General features: G+C 37.2%; 1 protein-coding gene across 2 annotated transcripts in view; it reads right to left on the bottom strand.

Annotated features, from left to right (window-relative positions):
- Window positions 1–19,718, bottom strand: part of Hwt (SH2 domain-containing adapter heavyweight) — a 121,595-nt gene that overhangs the window by 55,009 nt on the left and 46,868 nt on the right. The window contains exon 1 of one of the 2 annotated variants that reach the window (XM_083095909.1): window positions 15,507–15,673. The exons of the other annotated variant lie outside the window; for it this stretch is intronic. The gene's annotated coding sequence lies outside the window, so the exon portion shown is untranslated. Of the gene's footprint in view, window positions 1–15,506; window positions 15,674–19,718 lie in introns of those variants that run through there. 2 annotated transcript variants of the gene reach the window in all.

The raw sequence follows: 19,718 nt of genomic DNA, 5'->3' as shown, positions 1-19,718 counted from the left end.
GGAAAAAAATGAATTCACTTCAGAAAGACTGCTGCCTTCGGACACGACGCCTTGATCCTCTTCCTCTTCCCCCTTTTCTTCATTGCTTTTATTCTCGTTTCCGTGGACAATTGTTGTATTTCTTTTTGAACGGCCATTGAATTCGCTTAGTCGTTATTCTTCGCGTGACAGCATAATATTCCGGATTATTTATTAAACTTCTACACACTTTTTGTATGTAATTTTCTTCTTCAAAAGAAAAAAAAGAAAAAAAATTATCTTTGTGATGCAAAAGAACACGTAATTATATTACGAGGCAAAAAATCCTCTTTTATAATAAATTAAATGTCCTTTTCACAATCACGCGATCAACATATCTTAATTTATCTTGTAATTAATTTTCGCAACGTGACAACTATTTTCCTTTTAATAATTTTGTCTTTGATATTATTCGATCTTTTCTAATAATAAATCAGAAAAAAGCAGAAGCTTGCTAATTTTAATTTTAAAGCAAAAGATTACTAATTTTATTTTAATCAGACAATATATTGAGAAGTAAAAGATAATTAATTTTTAATCATAAGACGTTATATTGAGAAAAAGATAACGTGAAAGATTAATTAAATGGCAATGTCATTTTTCATTATCAAGGTATTAATTCGTTTTTCAGAATAAAGTTATTTGCCAAATGGAACATTCCTGTCGGAAATATTTAATCTTTTTGCTTCGCTCGCCGCACACTATGCCATTATATTATATACGACATCCATAGTACTAATAGAATCTTCGTGTTCTCGAAACGATACTGTGCTGGTGCGATAGAAAAATGCCGTCTATTATTTTCCATGGTTCTTCAGTTCCCCGCATCGATTCATCTTCCGAAGTATCTCGCGAAAAAACACTGCGAACTGTCGAAAGGAAAACTTTCTGGCCATTATCATGCTTCGATCAACCAATCGTTCGAGCACTTCGCGGCGCAGGTACCTGGAAAAATCTTCAAACAAGAACGCAAAATGGACCTTCGCACGACATGGTGTAAAGTGCGTTCGTCCACGGAACTCTTTCCCTTCAACTTATTCTTTTCGAGAGTAGTTTCATCTTCTTCCTTTATAAGCGCGAAAATTGGATTAGGAGTTCCAGAAAAGTTATATATAGTTATAAAATCATCGGAAGAAGAAAACCACGTAAAATATATAATCACACTTCTCTTTTTCTCTCTCCTTTCTTTAACATTTTTTGCGAAAGAATAGAAACTCTTTTGTCATATTTCGAATTTGAAAAACAAATCTTGATTATTTTATGTTAAATATTTATTACCAGAATGACATTTACAAAATTATTAAATCTAGAATATATTCATCAATTATCGAATTCGATTAATCAATCGGCATTTTTTCTTACGGAGAATGCCGATCGATTAATGCATCTTGTGTGTACGAAGACCGAGAACAAACACTTTCGTTTAAGCAAGAAACATTAGGCTGGGAACGTAATCCCCTATTTTCGATCCGGGAATTAGCCGGAGGAGTCCGTTATAACGCGTAATTAGGAGATTAAAAGGATAAGTGCTTTCTCTTGAGTGCTTCACGTACACATTTTACCTTGTTATCAAGAAATGACGATTATCGAGAAACGAGAGAAATTTCGTGATTATTGATTCGACGATGAATTTTCACGACACATTCCTTTGTCGATGCAAATAATTAACCGCGCGGTATATTAGGACTGCACTTGAACGCTGGGATTGATGCTTCGTTGAAAGGCTTCGTTCGTTTCCATGGGAATAATTGAGGGAGCAACGAGGCTGAATGCGACCGATGCAATACTCGAAAAATTTGTAAAGTACCTTTCTAGAAACCGATAGACGATTCCGGAAGTTTTACGAGATTGGATCATATCGGTGTGAAATATTCACGAGCGAATATCATAACGGATTCATAGCTTTTTTAAAACTGTCGACATCGACCAGAATTCGAAATGGGTCGGTCATTTATGAAATTTTCAAAGCATCGATGGTTTTATCCTTCACAGTTTTATTTCGTAAAGATAAAAAAGCGATATTCCTTTTGTTCAAAATAAATCGAATGTTATTATCATAACATATGCATAAACGTGCATCGTCATCTTTTTAATACTACTTTTTGATACGCTAAATTATACAAGAAGATCAAGGTAACATTCAACGATGTATCGAGTGCATTGATACATTCTGCGCGTCATCATAGCCACATGAATGAGAGCACGAAAGTAGTTTGTCAGCGTGTCGACATCGTTGAGCCCGATTAGCCCGGAACCCTTCCGGTGTTCTTCCGTAATAATGTATTCGAGCAATGTACTTCCAGCATGGAATAAATCGACCCCTGCGGACCCACTTGTTTTGAACCCCTTTGATATTCAACGCGAACGTCTCTTTGTTCTCTGATATACGAAATTTGTCAATGACTTAGCCATGTAAGTTGCAGCCGATCGATTGTCCTATTTACAAGGATTTAAAAACTCACGCTAAGAGAGATATAATCTTTAATATAATTTTAATACATTTTTCAAATGCGTCGCAAAATATCTTTATTTAATGATATGCGATTTTATTCTTTTAATTCCATTATTAATTTTTAAATTGAATTCCTTTGAGAGAAGGATATACACAAAGCATGTCATACCATTTAAAAGCTATTGTTCACTCCTGCGCGAGGTTCGAATTATCACTGAGGGATGAGTCATAGTCTTTCTGTCTGTTTTTAACCCGTCGTGGCGTCGGAGGCATCCGGGGCGTCGCGAGGGGTTGGAGTTTAATCTAACAACCCCTGGCTCACTTTGCATGGCCAGGGTGGCGTTGCGCAAGATGGAAAGAGAAAGAAAGAACGAGAGAGAGAAAGAGAGAACTGCCCGCAAGGGGTGCGTTTCCCTGACTGCCCCCAGGGCAAACTACCGCGATAACCTCGGACGAACTTCTGGTATGAATAACGTTTGCCATGAATTATCATTACACGGCACGAGCCTACGCACCTTACGTCAATTGTGGGAGGGGGAAGGTCAAGCGAGATTACAAATCTCCGATAAGCTACGCAGATATCAAAGGTGGACGATTCATAGTGACCGTTAAATAAAACAGCGAAAAGGATTTAATGGATGAAAAGAATTCAAGGCGTAAAACGCAAAATTAATTGAATATATTCTATGAAACGATAAAAGATATTTTACAAGTCGATAATAGAAGCCAAAGTAATTTTTTTTTGTAATCAAAAGATTAAATAACTCTAAAAAAGAAAATTTTCTTGTATTTTGACGACGCTCGTTTCGACGATATTGACTTTCTCTATGACGTTAAAATGTAACAGCACACCGCAGTGCTCATATAACATTGATGCACTTTCAGCAATTCACTACGATGCGTCTCGAGCATATCTCGAGGGTCACATTCGTCTATTCGAAATAGCAAAGCAAGATATCCGTTCGGGCGTATGTTGGTCGCGCAACGTCCTGAGGTTTTCGACGCCCGATGCCTCTTATCTGAATTTCGATCACGCTGAATCCGAGCCAAGCGTGACGTCACATTCGGAATATATTTTGAAGAAATCAATGCGTGTGTGTGCGCGAAAATACGTACACACCTGCGCACACACGTGATCGTGTAAGCAGAACGCGGAGGGTTCGCTGAAAGGATGACCCATCTCTCTGAGATATTTTACAGTCCGCATTGATTTCGTATCGCGTTCATCTACAGAATTTTAAAAACTTGAGCTACTTCTTCTTCTGCCATCATCGTCGCACACTCCGCGCGAAGGCATCGAATGTCAAGGGGAAAGCACAAGATCGGTAAAACGAACCATGCGCGTCACTCCACCTCAGACGGGTGGCACCCTAATTCTTTGCGAGATATTCCATGGTATCTATCGACAAGGAGAAGCGCGTGCGGAGTATAAACAAAAACTATTGTGAATTTCAAGAGAGTATAAATATAAACAAGACTTGCGGACAAACAAACGTCGTTTAATCAAAAACTTTTTAAGCTGATATTATAATCTAAGTATATATATATAAAACATTTGTCTTATTTAAATATAAATTCAGATATATAATTTTTTGAAAAAATCTTATTAATATATATATATATAAAGACAGACTAAATAAAAGAGATAAACACATCAAAAGACACATTTCTCTCTGTACTCCGCTGTAATCTCTACAAGTGATATGATAAATTCTTCTTTAGAAAGTCTTTTGCTTCTTAAACGATTTCAATGTTAAGGTACGACATTCCATTCTTTCTTGGAAACTGGATGTATAACGACAGAAGATTATTTGCGGCTGTTATCTATGCTCGGCGTTTATGAACTCGAGAATAATTTCCTTGCAATCCACCCTCGATCCACGGACGGTTCAAGGAAGCTTTAAAAGCTTTTACGACACCGCGTCTTCACCCTTCGCCCTTCATGGCTGCCATCACCGGACGGAAGCTAATTAAGGCAAACGAGGAATGCGAGTTGCAGCTGCAGGAAACGCGTGCTTCTCGATCCTGAGCGGATCACGTGGGGGAGAATTCCGCCCTTCGGATGCCGTAATCACGACCGCGGACTTATCGATGCGGAAATCCGAGACGCGATATCCTCTGTAGCGAACCGTTTGATCGGTTAACGGAAAGCCAGCGAAAACGTCGAGAACAAAGTGTGCAATCGTTCACTTTTGTTAACGAGATCTTGATAAAACGGTTTACGTATCGCGACGAGATACGAGGGAACTTGGGGCTATACCGATTGCTCGTCGAAATCATTTTTAGAAAACGTAAAACGTGATCGTCCATCCTTGCGGACATGTGTAATGTCACATGACACAGCATTGCTAACGATGTATTCAGCGGAGTCGCGAGCGCATAACGAAACATGGTCGGCATGTGTCGCGACGTACGCAGTAATTGCTTCGTTCGTACGTATATATATGACGTAATTAGTTCATAATTGAAACCCTCGGCAAGCGTGCAAGACGACAGCCATTCAAGCATAAATAGCCATGGAACTTGTAAGCTTCATTGGAGATACATGCTAAATTGTGTAAGTAAATTAATTATAATGGACATAAATTATAATGGCATGTAAATTCATGTCAATGTCAAGAATGATTCTTCTATTGCTTTATATCGAGTTGTAAAACTGTAAAGTTACAATCCATTTGCTTAGAAATTTAAATTTTTTTACTATGTATATATAAATTAGATATTTCTGTAGAGAATTTAGAAAATTACATACAATGTAAAAATGTAGCGTCGAATCATGTCGATTTGTTGAAATGTCGTATAAATAGTTTCTTGAGCAGTCACTTGACCTGATGTGATATTTCCTTCTACTTATCTGTAGAGTGCTGTATTACTTTGCCGGAGAAAGCTTTTCAGGAGAGCAGCAGTCGCTAGAGAGTAATATTCAAAACAGCAAGAGTCACCCCACCGGTATTTTCCATCCGAGCGGACCGTCGCGTGCATCGTCGCGACGAGAATATTCGCTCATGCTGATTCCTGTCATGTTTATGTCAAAAAGAGAAAACTTGTCACGTCGCAGTTTCGACTCTGCATCCCTGGACGCACTCGATTTCCATGTAAAAATTGCAAACGGCACGGACAAGCAAAAAATTAACGTATCACGCAACGATGTTTCGATAATGACTTTTCTCGTCACGTTGCGTTGAGGAGCGTCGTCAAACTGTATTGCCATTAATGAAACTCGGAATTTATAATGCTTCATCACGAAGTTAATTCCTTCCGCAGGAAGTTGTTTATATATCTTAAATCTTCAGTAGCAATGTTCGTTCAAAGTAATACAAACTTCCGCAGAGACTGAAATTGCGAAGGTATCGCGAATGGAAGTGTTGTGGATGTTTGAATGGAATCGTAATGCGAGTTGAAAATCGATTTCCTCTCACGAAAAGAGGAAACTGTTGAGTTGTCAAAGCGACAAGTAACCTGCTCGTACACCATCGTGACCATCGCAAGGATAAACGATCGCCGACGAAGAGAAGCCTTAATACAAATGATCGATAACTTTTTCATACAAATCTAATTCGCGTTTCTAATGTAGTAAAATTCCCTCGCTAATTCCATTCTAATTGTTAAAACGAAGGGAACAAATGTGCATGAATGATTTGTTAAAGAATCTACAGCACCATAGTTTATGATTAAACCGCATACGCGCGATCTATGCAAACCGTATAGATTAACAAGAGTGCCTGTTCTTAATCAGCAATTTATAAGCGTCTTGGCTCTCCTCTCAGCGTCTTTTTACCCTCTCGGCGGATAATCAGCGAGTTCCCTTGAGCAAATTTGCCCTCCCGAGCCGGCCGGGAGGCAAACACTTTGGCGAGCCTCGCTAAATCCTCAGAATACACTCGGGTAGATGAGCTCAACCGTGAGAGAAGGGACGGACGATTTCCTACTCAACAGCAGCAATGACACGAATCTCTCTTTTCCTCTCTTGCTCTCTATCTTTCATAGTAATTGACCAGAGCGTCGCGCATGTAAGATCTATAGAGTTTTCCTGGAACACCTTAAATCTATTGTCTCGATTCCACCGAGTACTATGGTCGTTAAAAAGTCCTCCCGTGTTATCGATTTGGGCCTTTGCATGCCATTGTTCCGCCGACTTTACGATTGTTTAAGGCACCATTTAAGTCCACGGAATTCCCCGACCTCAATTATGGACTCTAGCTAATCAGCGCTTGAAATATGCCAGTCATTTCATATGATCAAACCGAGTTCAGAAAGGACAGGAATCCAAAGAGAGAGAGAGAGAGAGAGAGAGAAAGCGAGGGAGAGAGCACATAAGCGAACATATGCGCAACCAGAGGGTTGGTGTGTTTATGATATTACTTAATTAGAATGGGGTCGTAGACAGAATTGCAGGACAGGATCGTACGCCATTTTCATTTCGCACTATGAACTACTTTATAATTTCCATTATGAGTTTATTCATGCAGATCAAAGTTGTGAATACTCAAGAACCGCGTACAATATTCTACTAGAAGAAACATTGCAATAAATCATTTTTTCGTAACTGTCAGAGATTAATTACACGAACTTTGAATGTCTGGATTATTTTAACCAGTAGTTTTGGTCTTACTTACAGTGCTTGTTTGGTAAAATGGATCGCATCCTTTTTTTTATCTTTAATCGGCTGTTCTCGACAATATGGAAACAGAACAAAGGGCAGTGAAAGATTTAAGAATAAAACGTGAGATGGAAAGAAAATGAGACCTTGCGATTTTCCGTGTTTCTCTCTCCCCAATGAAACAAATGCCTAGACGTTATTCAAGGTTCCGTTTCATTGCGATGCAAAGTTAGAACAACGCTATGATAATCAGAAGGGGAGGACCGCGACATTAGCAAGATTGATAATGGATTGTCACGGAGATTGTGTCAGGCTATTAAATGATGGATGTTACGCAGAGAATTTGCATGCTTTTTCGATTTACACAATATCTTTCTTTGCAATTTTTTTAAGATCAGAATTATATTAAATCGCACAAAAGAAGTAAAACATAAAAATAATTGGAGCAAATAATAAATACACATATAATAATAAAATAATAAATACGAATATAATAATAAAAACAAATAATAAATGAATAAAAAACTAAAATTAATTAACTTCAAAACATGTATCATTTCACAACTCTCATTAAAAGAGAAATAATCTATTACACGAAATTACAGTAAGGATTTTATTTCGCAATGAGAATCATTAAATTAACATTGTATCTCTTGACGCATTCCATGGTAATTAAAAATGATTTATAGCGAAATATTGTTGAATTCAAGAGGAATATCAATAAATTCACAATTATTTAAATTTCTTTCATTTGCAAGTTCGTAGCTTATATTAATGAAGTTTTCTGTAATATTCTCAAATAATTTTACAATATCTCTTGCATATCGCACAATACATAAATCAAGCAGAATCGCAGTGAGTTGGGAGCGAGGATCGCCATTGGAAAAATTTGAAAATGAAGGCCCGATGAGTTATCGGAAACAGCGGCATGTGAAAAACGCACTCACCGGCGCCAAAAAAAAATTACATCCACTCGAGTTCGCGAAATAGGAGGTCGAGGAAAGGGTGGACGCGAGAAGGGGGCGCATGTCGGCGTCGATAATGTGGAATTGCGCGTTCTGCAGGGATAAACAAAAAGGCGAGACTGAGGCAGACAGAGCATTAATCGCGAGTGCAATCGATGCCCGTGATCGCTTTAATCTTCGTCGGTCGGCGACGTGCTTGTGGATGAACGCGTATATTGACGAGTGTGTGCGCGCCCTTTCGTACAAGCATGTTCATCGAACAGGAATCCGGCATATAATCAGAAACAGGGGACGTGATTGCGCGTAGAATGATACGTATTGACAGATGTCATGCTCATGTATACTTGGCCAGTCAAAGGAAAAATTATAGAAGGAATAGAAAAATAAATCTGTATCGTGATATTAATATCGCTATGTACATATCATACGTATAATATTTATGCGAAAATAATGCACGAGAAAAGTTTAAACCATCTTGTGGTTCACGTCTTGTTCTTTTAGCATTTTCACGCTGTTTTATTATACTTAATCGGATAATTGAAACGCCAACGTATAATGTGCCTCGCGTCATTTAACAGGAGTAATATACTGACAGTCGTTATTGACGATTGAATGATTATTATATCCTTTGGAATCTCACATTCGCAATTACCATCGATGTGATATGTGGTTTATCGGGGATTGCTGTCAGATTGCAAGATTCCATCAATTGACAATATGCTTCATACAGCTAGATAGATACGATATTCCCGTCGATGAAATCCTATTCTTCTCCAAGGTAACTACATGTCAGACTATTTTCTCCAGCGACAGCTATCGCTTTTATTTTTAACATATCTACTCAATATATGTATATGACAGAAATGTAAATGCAAAACTAATTTATTATAGAATAATAACATAATCTAACATTTCTATAACTATAATTAAATTTTAGAAAATTCTAAAATGTTAAATAATTACAAAATATGTTATAAATATTAGTTTAGAGTTTATTTTTTAATGAGAGATTTAAATTATTTATAAATATATTTCAACATTTAAAGTCATTAAACCGTTAATTCAAACGTTATAAACTCTGTGAATAAATTTTCATTGGATTTCTTTTAATTGCAATAATTTCAAATATACGTATCCGCAAAAAAAAGCTATCTCATGATTTTCATACGGAAGTAATATTCACTTGAATTAAGTCAAATAAATTCTTAATTTTATAATTTTTGTTCCAATTAATCTTTATAATTATATCGCACATTCTCAATTATAAATTAAAAAAATTAATGAATATTAATATATTAATATAAAATATACACAAATAGGTTTTAAATTATAAAAAAAATAAATTATTTTAAAAATTATTTAACAAAAGCGACAAACTTCGATTTTTTCACGCCTCTATTATTTATGCAAAAAAAGACAATAACCCTAATTTCTTCAAGACTTCTTTCCCTCAAAGAACGCCCAGGTGAAATCAACGAAACATAGAATCTGTCATGATTTCTCAAGCGTTACATAAAAGCGCGTGACGTCGCCGAAAGCCCGTCTCGCTTTTCATACGCATCAAGCATTCTCGACGCGAATACTGCCACAAGCGACGGATGGGGTGGAGATTCGGGGAGGTGGAAAAGTTTTTCTAGAGTTTCTGATCCGTGAAAAGCAGCGATTAAGCGATTTATAAGTGCAACCTTTCCTCCTACTCTCCCCTGGATCGCCCGCATCTGGCCCTTAACCGTCTTACACTTTCCTGTCTACAACCCGCGCTTACTCCCTTGCTTCCAACGTCTTTGCTATAATTCCCTTGACACGAGAGCTTTTAATGCTCATGCGGTCGTTTTCATGATTCAACGTTATTCGTAAAACAAAAATAAAACGCAACGTAAAGAAATCATCGTCTTCTACGCGCAGATGCAATTGCAATATGAAAAATCCCAGAGCGAAAGTGTTGTCGTTCGCATGACTGCATAAAAGTCACAGAGTTATTCGAATATCTTGTTTATAGTATATCACAAGTTTTGTAAAAGAAACAGATGTCTCGTCCTTTCACTGGATACATAAAAAACTGAAAGACTGACAGACTTATTTTGATCTCCAAGATGCCCGTTGAAAAGTCCTCGAGCTGCAAACTTCTGTTACGCGAACCCAAAACTTTTTTTATAAGATTTAGATGTTTCAGATTATTGTTGGCAGTAAAAACAAAAGTAAGTTTCTATGAAAAATGTTGAAACATGGTGGTATTGAAAATACAAGATAGAAGACAAAAATAAAAAAAAGATGTCGCGTATGATTTATGACTAAAGTTTAACGATAAAGAGAATACGTTGCTTAATAGATAAGTATATATAATGTAATAATAATAATAATTAAATTTCTCGATTTAAAAAAATAACATTTTGTAAAATGCAGTACGTGTATCTCTGCCTGAAATCGGAGAACTGAATTTAAATAAAATACAATTCACGAACGGGGCGATTTCCCGAATGATCGATTCGGGATACGTCAACGCGAGAAAGAACCGAATTACACGGTACGTTAAGGATGTCCTGCGAGCACATCAATCTGGATCTGGCCCCATAAGATTCCGATCTCACCCCTCGATCTCTCTCTGTGCAACTACACCAGAGACACGCAATGACTCACGCGCTTTATTGCGCCTCTTTGCCGCCTACTGAAATCAATAATAGTGACATCATGCGGTGCGATTATCGCAGCTAAAATAGCGCATGAGCTGATTCAGCCGATTCGCAATAAAGTATTACGTAGGCGTTGCACGCCGCTTTCTATTAGCAGTCATTGTTCCTCGCAAACGAAGTAGAAGACCGGCAGTTAACTAATAATAGCCACGACAAACTGAGTGACTATATACAAGTCGCCTCAGGCTTTGCGCGTTTTCCATCGATCATAAATGTATTATATCACCGAGATCTCTTGAGGTGATTAATTTGCTTCACGCAAAAATTACATTCCAATATATGTATATAGGTTGAAAATATAATATATCAGTATTGAAAATTTTTGAGCGATCTAGAATAACATCTATAATCAAAACGCACGTGTGTATTTTAATGGATTAATGAACACATTTGATCTTATTCTCACTTCTTCGGTTATGTTCAGAAACTAGGAAAGAAGGTGACAAGCCGCCGTAGCGAAATTAGCCAAGTCGACTAGTGCCGTACAAAGATTTGACGAATCTTCCAAGTTCTCGAGTAACTTTCCGCATTGCGAGGATTGCAGGGGATCGGAGAAGAATAGGAGTACAACGGGGTTGCAAGGATGACGACGTAGGTAACCGGAACGTTAGACAACGAGCCGAAGAATTTCTTATTCCCTCAACAACCCGATGTTTGCGTTTCTGATTGGCCAACACGACTTATCCACATCGCGCACACTCTCTTTTTTTATTTTTCTTTTTTTCCCGCACTCCTAAGTCTATCCACGTCATCTTTTTTTCGCACCTGCTGCGTCAAATCTGTCATTATATCAAGGAGATAAAGTTTAACGATCCGCCATTTACGACCCTCATTTGCCGACTTAACGACGCAATTATTTTTTATCCTATAAATCCACGCCTGATGATGATAGGCACGAATTATGGAAGTGATGATACGTGAAACGCGGTTTTCAAAGTATTTAAATAATTACTGAAAAAAAATCTCCATATAAATAATCTGATGTATAAGAGAGAGTATTTCTTATATAATAGATATATTTTTTATTATATCTCATAATGAATGCAATATCTAAAAATCGCGAAGAGATTACCGCTATCCTTTTCTATCGATATTTCAAAAATAACGCTTTACAACACTCGGCATTGAATCTGCCGAATAGAACTGCGTTGTATTAAAACTCACGAAGTATATTCCTCTGAGAGCGGAGTACAAACTCTTTCAGCCCATTCATCGATTTCAAACAACAATGTAATAAAACAAGAAGAGTATTATGGCGGCAACGCAGTTTTCGGCGAAGCATTTCGAATTTTTTAACGCTCGAGCGCTCAAAAGTTCGACCGCGAATGAATTTAGGGAGGTCGGCAAGCCGCAAAGCACAAAAGGAGGGCAGACGTTAAAACGAAGAGAGTTACGAGAAGGAGAGAATGGCATTCCCGAAATGCAAGGGCGCTTTGAGCACCAAGGGAGAGAGCTGGCTAACGTTAGCGTTGTGCTCTGTGCGTATATTTTTTCTCGCCGTTCCGTCGCCTCTGGCCATCCCAAACGCGAACCCCACGCACATCGCTATAAATATGTCTCGGCACTAGGCTAGGCCAGGACCGAGCTATTCCCATGGCGCGAGCCTTCGCCATCGATGCGTAACTGGTCTGATATATACAGTGCTCCGGGACCATCGAATGTCTTTTTAGCCGCAAACTTTGGTGCAAACGATCTTTCTTTGCGAAAATATGGATGGAGACTAGCGATTTTCTGAATTTTTTGACATTGATTATCTTTATAATTAATCTATACATAAAATTCTATTTAATATTACTTCAAGAAAAAATAAATTCATAAACTTTGTCGTCTTATCTGTTTTTTGAAAATGATATTTTAATATTTTTCTTCAAAATCTATACTTATTCCAAATCAATTTAAAAATTTGAAAAAAGATATCTGATGATTTTAGAACACGTTGTAGAAATAAGCAAGGCAATTTGCGTCAAAGCACAACTAGCTTCAGTCATATATTCATTTTATAGCGTTTAAATTGACGGTGATCGCTTTGTAATGTCATAAACGGAACTTCAATATCAGAATTAGAACCGCATGTAATGGCGCACTATAGCGTTTATGATGTTATGAAAAAAAACGCTTTGTCTAATATTCTCTAATTCATTCTGATATAGCTATATAGCGATTAAAATCTTTGCATTAGATATTCTAGTGCAAAGATAAAAATAATAAAAATACTAGAAAATATTTTATACATAAAAATTATGTGTGTGTGTGTTTTCCTTTGAATGAGAAGTCTAAATTATATGGAAAACTAGTGAGCATATATGGAAATTCTCTCAACTTCGTGCGACGATAAGACTTCATGTTGACGTCATATGAGTTCCTCCGAAAGAAAAGTTGTATGAGCATTCAGGGACAACTCCACTCGAAAACAAGTCAGCAAATTGTGTTTGTCAGCAAAAGTTGACGGTTGATGTCTTTGTAAGGAAAATATGGAAAGCTATCTGTCTCGCTTCTAAACTAGTTCCTCTAAAATAGAAACAGACAATATATTTCTATAAATAATATGTGATATGCATAATCATCGAATTATTCATATATATAATAATAATGTATGCGAATAATATTAAATAGATTATTTAGACAGCAATGATGCGCCGAATTTATGTATAATAGAAATTAATTTAGTATTATGGATTATGCAAATTGCAAAAGTTGCAATGATAAAAAAACAAAACTTTAGTTTCAATTTTAACACGCTTTAGGTTAAGTAGTTTCAGATTTTAAATAGAATGCGGTTTACAAGCGTGAATGTATCGAGGCTCTCACTTGTAGAAATTGAAGCTTCATTGTGAAATAAAACATGCCAGTATAGTTGAGCGTTAAGCAACTCCATTCCAAATGCAGAAAGTTTTGCCCGATATAATCGGTTCAAACAAATATATGTACATGATGAGAGGATTCACATATGTGTCTCTGGACAGCAAGAGTTCACGGTATTTCTTTCTGTCTTCCTCTCCATACATATATCTTTCTCTCTCTCTGACCACAGCATCCATGATACTGCCATATTTTCCAACATTTCCAGAAATAATTAATGATATTTGTCACAACTTGTAGCCATCCAAGATACAATTACAATTTATCATTAATAATGAATAACACAAATATTTAAATAGAGACAGATGTCATATATCTTCCTTTTACATCATATTCCTTTTATTATAAAATTCGCGTAAAATATACATGAATATATGAAATTCCTTTATTTGAATTTTAATTAAAAACTGTATCTGCTTTTTCTTGATAATAAAAATTATGTTGAATAATTCAAAAAATATTAACGTAATATTAATATTTACATACAATATAATATAATTACATAATATTACATAATATATAAATTACATAATATAATATATAATTTAGTAATGCGTATAAAGCATTTATAACAATACGTTATTGATCTATATGAGATTGATTCTATTTACGTAAACCAAATAAAGGTAACAAATTGCAAAACAATATTCGATGAAACACCGAATGCTGAAAAGAGGGAAAGAGAAATTTTCTCTGAAAAGTATATATTTCACACGAAATACCGGCAATTCGTTCAACATATCGTGAACATATATGCTGAAAACTGTAAGAGAATGCGGTACTTTGCGACAGTTTTCTGCCAACAAGCATCATAGAAAGTCTCCGGGTTTTAAAGTTACTCGCACGAACAGAAAACAAGCGTTATAGCGAGAAAAGTTAAACTCTTTCAATGTGTTGTCCTATATATTCATACAAACTTATACATCTCATCGATGGCAAAAGCGGTCAGCGGTTTCGGATACCTCACGACTGACACAGCAATGCAATTATCCCCTCGAGATCCGAGTTTGCTCAATGTTTGGTCGCGTACGCTGTTTTACCAATAGTGAACAATGTTATCAAAAATAAAGATTGCTTAATTTAGTACCGATGCATGTCTTTAAACAGTATAGTACAAACTGGAGCATGACAATGGAAAGTTAAAATTAGTTAAAATTAAATTTCTAATAAAGATGAAAGATATATTGTTAATCGATCCCCATAAATACTTGAAATACTTGAAAATGCTTATTCCTCAAAATAATAAAAAATATTGACAAATTGCAAATCAATTTACAAAATTAAAAAAGAAATATCTTAATGTAAATATACTATTCAAAAATTCTCACTATTTATTCATACTAAAATAAAGTCTAGTCTTTCAAAGTCTATGTATTTACATTAATCAATAAAATAGGCTAATAGCTTTCTCAATGAAAGAAGAGTCAAAATGGTTTCACTTTTATATTTTGAAAATTTACCTAACTATTATTTCTATTAAAACAATCTATCCGACAAAAATAAAAATAAAAAACTACTTTGATAGAGCTTTGCCATCCAAAAATGCCACCCACGTGTTGGCCACCCGAGTGCAGCTATTGCGAGAACTATCGTCATGGATAACGAGACATAGAATGCATAAACTCCTGAGAGGAATCTGCAAGTCTCTTCGCCGGGAACAAATTGTCGAGGAAATTATCTCGCGCTATCCGACTGATAATAACTGGCGATGATAACTGGCTTACAGGTGAAATTTCGCACCTACCACCGAGAAGTGAAGTCACGGCAAGTGATGACAGACGATCGGATACGGCAAGTGAATGTATGTTTACACCGACATCGGGTCAGACGTGTGTACGTGCGGTGACGAAACGCACTTAACTCGGTCCAGAAATGCGGAGGGGTACGATCGCGTAAGATGGAGCTATAAAGTATGAACTCACCTTCGTTGGCGGAGTACAGCTCTGGGGCCCGGGTCTCTGCGACGAACCGGTACAAACCGGACAGCGTGAGAATGTCGAGCACACAGGTGCAATATCTCCGATGACGCGGCTACGCCGCTCGAGTGGTCGGTGTGGACTGCAGAAGAGCCCGCAGATGATATCAGAGACCTAGGGGAGCACTGCATGACATCATCGCGGGCCAATCCCTGCGAATTCAGCGGGGCGCATGCGCCGCGTCTGCCACCCTTCGGCGCCGGGGATGCTTGCGATATATCGCAATCGATTGCATCCCCGACTTCGCGCCCCCGACGACGGAGCTCTCTGCTGGAGAAGCTTTACCCTCGTTTTTAAAATATGGCGCCAAGTTTGTTTATATCTTTGCGCATCATTCTTTATCTATTAATTTTATCAAATTTTTGATTAGAAAAATATCAAAAACCGTTTTTTTAAATACCGTTTATCGATTTCAAATCAATTAATAATCTTGCACGGATTTTTCTGCCATTGTTAATCGTATAATTCTTTAATTTTTAAAACATATTATAATTTCATTATTACTATTTTTAATAAAATAACAAGCTAACAAGTTAGAAATAAAAGTATCGTTAATAAATCTTGCTGAAAACGTGTTATTACGAAAATACTTCAACTTATGCGAGATGTACGTAACTGACATATCAGCCTGATACACTTGGTAAAAACACAGACGTGCGAATAATCGTAGATAACTCTTCCCACACTGTCGGGATGTAAAGCTGATAGATAAGCGGGCTGTGATATCAAGTCAAACATACATACATAAATCTTATCAAAGTAACGCTTGCGATAAAAATATTTTGCATATATCCCGATGTTCTTTTCTCCGGCGTAGATAACAGGTAAGCTTCTTTGTCACCGCTTCAACAAGCTGTGCTGAAATATGTAAAATTATTCCGGGATATTCGCGATGTCGGGACCGGTTTACCTGGCGCGGCGTTTTCAAAGTATCCGGGACATTGTATTCCTCGTACTCACGAATATCTTTTCCGTTACAAGCTCGTATAACACGCGCGACTGGCTGCAGGTGCGAACAAGGCTCGTGGAAGGACATTATCATAGTCGTGAATACAGAAGCATCTTCTTTGTAAGGCGCGAAATTGCCAGGGTGAAAAAGAGGTCGAGCACCAACAGTTTCCGAAGAATAGCAGAGCCCGAAAATGCTTAATTTCCTGAAAAGAGTTTGCGACTCTCTCCTTGTATCCGTGATTTAACATCAAAAAATTTGGACGCCGCCGCGTCCTTCCTTTCTATTCTGAAAGAAATCTGACGGACAACGTCATGTATTCGCATATATGGAGAAAATAAATATTACAAAATTTCCTATTTTTTTCCGAGTAACACATAACATATATGGCGATTTTACGGCAGCATTTATCAATCTCGGAAAAGCGTCTTCCCTCGTCAAACAATAGCATCCTGATACCTTCTGAATCGATTTTACGTTTCGTGATTTTGCTTTCGCGTAATATAGGGGAGTTGTGTATTCTGCGTACTTATGAAACTACAAGCGATACACGCGTGCCTACACATGTCGAAGTTTGTTCCCCCCAAATTCGAAAACGTGGCATGAGGAATGGCCGAATTATGCGACATATTGCACGATTCAAATCCGCCCTGTCGAACATAGTCGGATATTCGAAGAAAAGAAAAAACGGTGTTTATAAGAGCAAGGGGAATTGTTTCGACTCACTGACTGCGCGTTGCTTTGTGCTATAAAGGTAAATATCGTATCCATCGGTATTAAAGTTGAAAGGTGCAATTCGATTTAAAAATTCGTCGAAAAATAATCGCAAACATAAAAAAAATTAATTTAATCGGAATAATCGATTTGACTGATTAGTTACTATTCCATGAGATATGTTACCATTCCATGAACTTATGATATTTCCTCGTGTAAAAAGCTTGAACGAAATCAAATTGCGGCTGCACGATGGGATTTCGAAAGAGAGATCGATCATGCCCTGCGCGTAAGCTGGAAATATGTTCGAATCAATCACAAAGCTAGCCGCGAGATTAAGCACAACGGCTTCTTTTATTGATCAGCGATGCTTTACCGCTCGCTGAAATTCGCCGCACGGCCTTTTCGGGGCGAGCGATTGGAGATTAGGTGGCTAATGTGCGGATAGCTAGCATTGCGGAGGGTATACGAAAGATAAATCAGCAGTTTTAGGAACGACTACAGTCAAGCAGGGATTGAAGCCGATAATTACCGAAACACATATATATGTACGTGCACGTTCGCTAAATGTTTCTACTTGCTAGGAAAATGTTAATAGCATTAATATTTTATGTAAACACGCGCGATACGCTACACAATTTTAATGTGCATATTCAGCAGGCTCTCAAATGAAAATCCTTGAAAAATGGCGTTAAGTATAAAAGATTTCCTTGGCCCTGACACGTAGCCTACTTTGCTGAGATGACGATGGTGCTTTTCATCAACATAACGAGCTATCTCAAAGTTGGACGCATCATAAATAATCACGTCGCGTGCATAGAACGAAAATAAACGAAACATTTGCAACAAGGCGAACGAAATTGTGCGAATATCACGAGCGAGATTTTCCGGAATAATTTGATGGCGCAATATCGTCGCGAAAAAAGGGCAGCAAAAATAAATTGATGTCTTGAAAGAGGCTCAGGGTGCTTGAATACCGAGCTACCGTCGCGGACTTATTTCGTCCCGTTTCTCCTCGGTACCGTATCTGTACTCTCTCAATACTTTTCTGTCTCCCTGTCTCGGTGGAGGGTAAATTGAGTGACGCAAAAAAATTTATTAAACATTCTCTCAGATCTTTACATCGCTGACTGATGTTCTTCATTAATCCATAAGCGAAATCGATAAACAATTTAACAAGCGGTTAAAAAATACTGTCACATGATTGACGAATTTTGCTTTTATTTTAACAACAATTTTGTTAAGATTATTTACAAAGATTATTTACAAAGATTATTTACAAAGATGCTGATAAATAGTTCTTGAACCATTATTATTGTAAACAACTGAAATCGTTACGGAATGTTGAATATTGCATTCAATTTGGGGTTTTTCGTAGTCACTATGCCATCACTGTGGGTTGCGTATTTCCATCTCGCAGATTTACATAAGTGACTTATGGTCAGCAAGTATTACCCTCGTACCCAGAGACACGGGGTCGCTCAGTCGTATCTTTGATGCGACGTTCGCGCGGGGATTCAAATGAGGGACGGTCGTTACGAGACCCGGTGTGGAATATCATACGAAAGTATCTGATTTCGTTATTCGCGCGATATTTGCCAAAAAAATCGAGTAATCTGAGAGAGTTTCCAATTTTTTAAACGGCTCTTCTGATATTTATCTCATTTTTATCGTAAACAATAACAATTATAAATAATAATATTACAAATATTTTTATCAAAATATTTTAGGATCTATCTCATCGAAATCTCTTTGTACAGTTTTAACTAACAAGATCTCATTGAAACGATCTCATTAAAAATCGCGGCGATTGAAGATTCATTACCCGTTCTATTGTAGCGGGATATACATATCCTATGGAGATAATAATCAAATGTAACCATGTACAATTAATTTAGTCGACAATACTTCTCTAACAGAGTGATTGCGGCTTTCGATTAGCTATCGAAATTGTATTCATTAAATGCAGAAAATCCATTTCAATTCGAATATTGGTATCCTCTCTCTTGTTCATTTTGGCGACTGCTAAACACAATTGTATATCTCACTCTTTGCAAATTACATTAATCCCGTCGAGAGATAACGCCTTCAAGTTTACCGCTTTCAAGATTAAATAATGTGGTATCAGCGAAATCTTGGCAATGATATATGGCAATGCAAAAACTGATTGTAGATTTAATTTAAAGATTATTACGACGGAATGATATGTAATGCGTGCGTGTACGTATTACACTCACGCACGTTGTCGATTCTTCATGTGTAATTAGCCGTCACCGCTTAACGAGCGTGCGATCTCACTGTCGCGATGGAGATCCATCGTGCGTTATAACTCGTCTGACAGCAACAGGAAAATGCGATTTTTTCATACATATATACACGGTGTCTCGGATTTCCCGCATTTTTTCTACGGATTCTTTGAATAATTTGAAGTCGATCCTTTCCCGGTGCCTTCCGGTATTTCCGAGATGAAGATATCGATTTTAATTTGGTCGAGG

This window comes from Camponotus vicinus, unplaced genomic scaffold (genome assembly GCF_025532165.1).
Source record: "Camponotus vicinus isolate PSW18456_S1 unplaced genomic scaffold, iyCamVici1.0 SCAF_4, whole genome shotgun sequence".
Classification (NCBI taxonomy): Eukaryota; Metazoa; Arthropoda; class Insecta; order Hymenoptera; family Formicidae; genus Camponotus; species Camponotus vicinus.
Note: the sequence above shows the minus strand (reverse complement) of the source record. Positions and strands in the feature narration are given on the sequence as shown.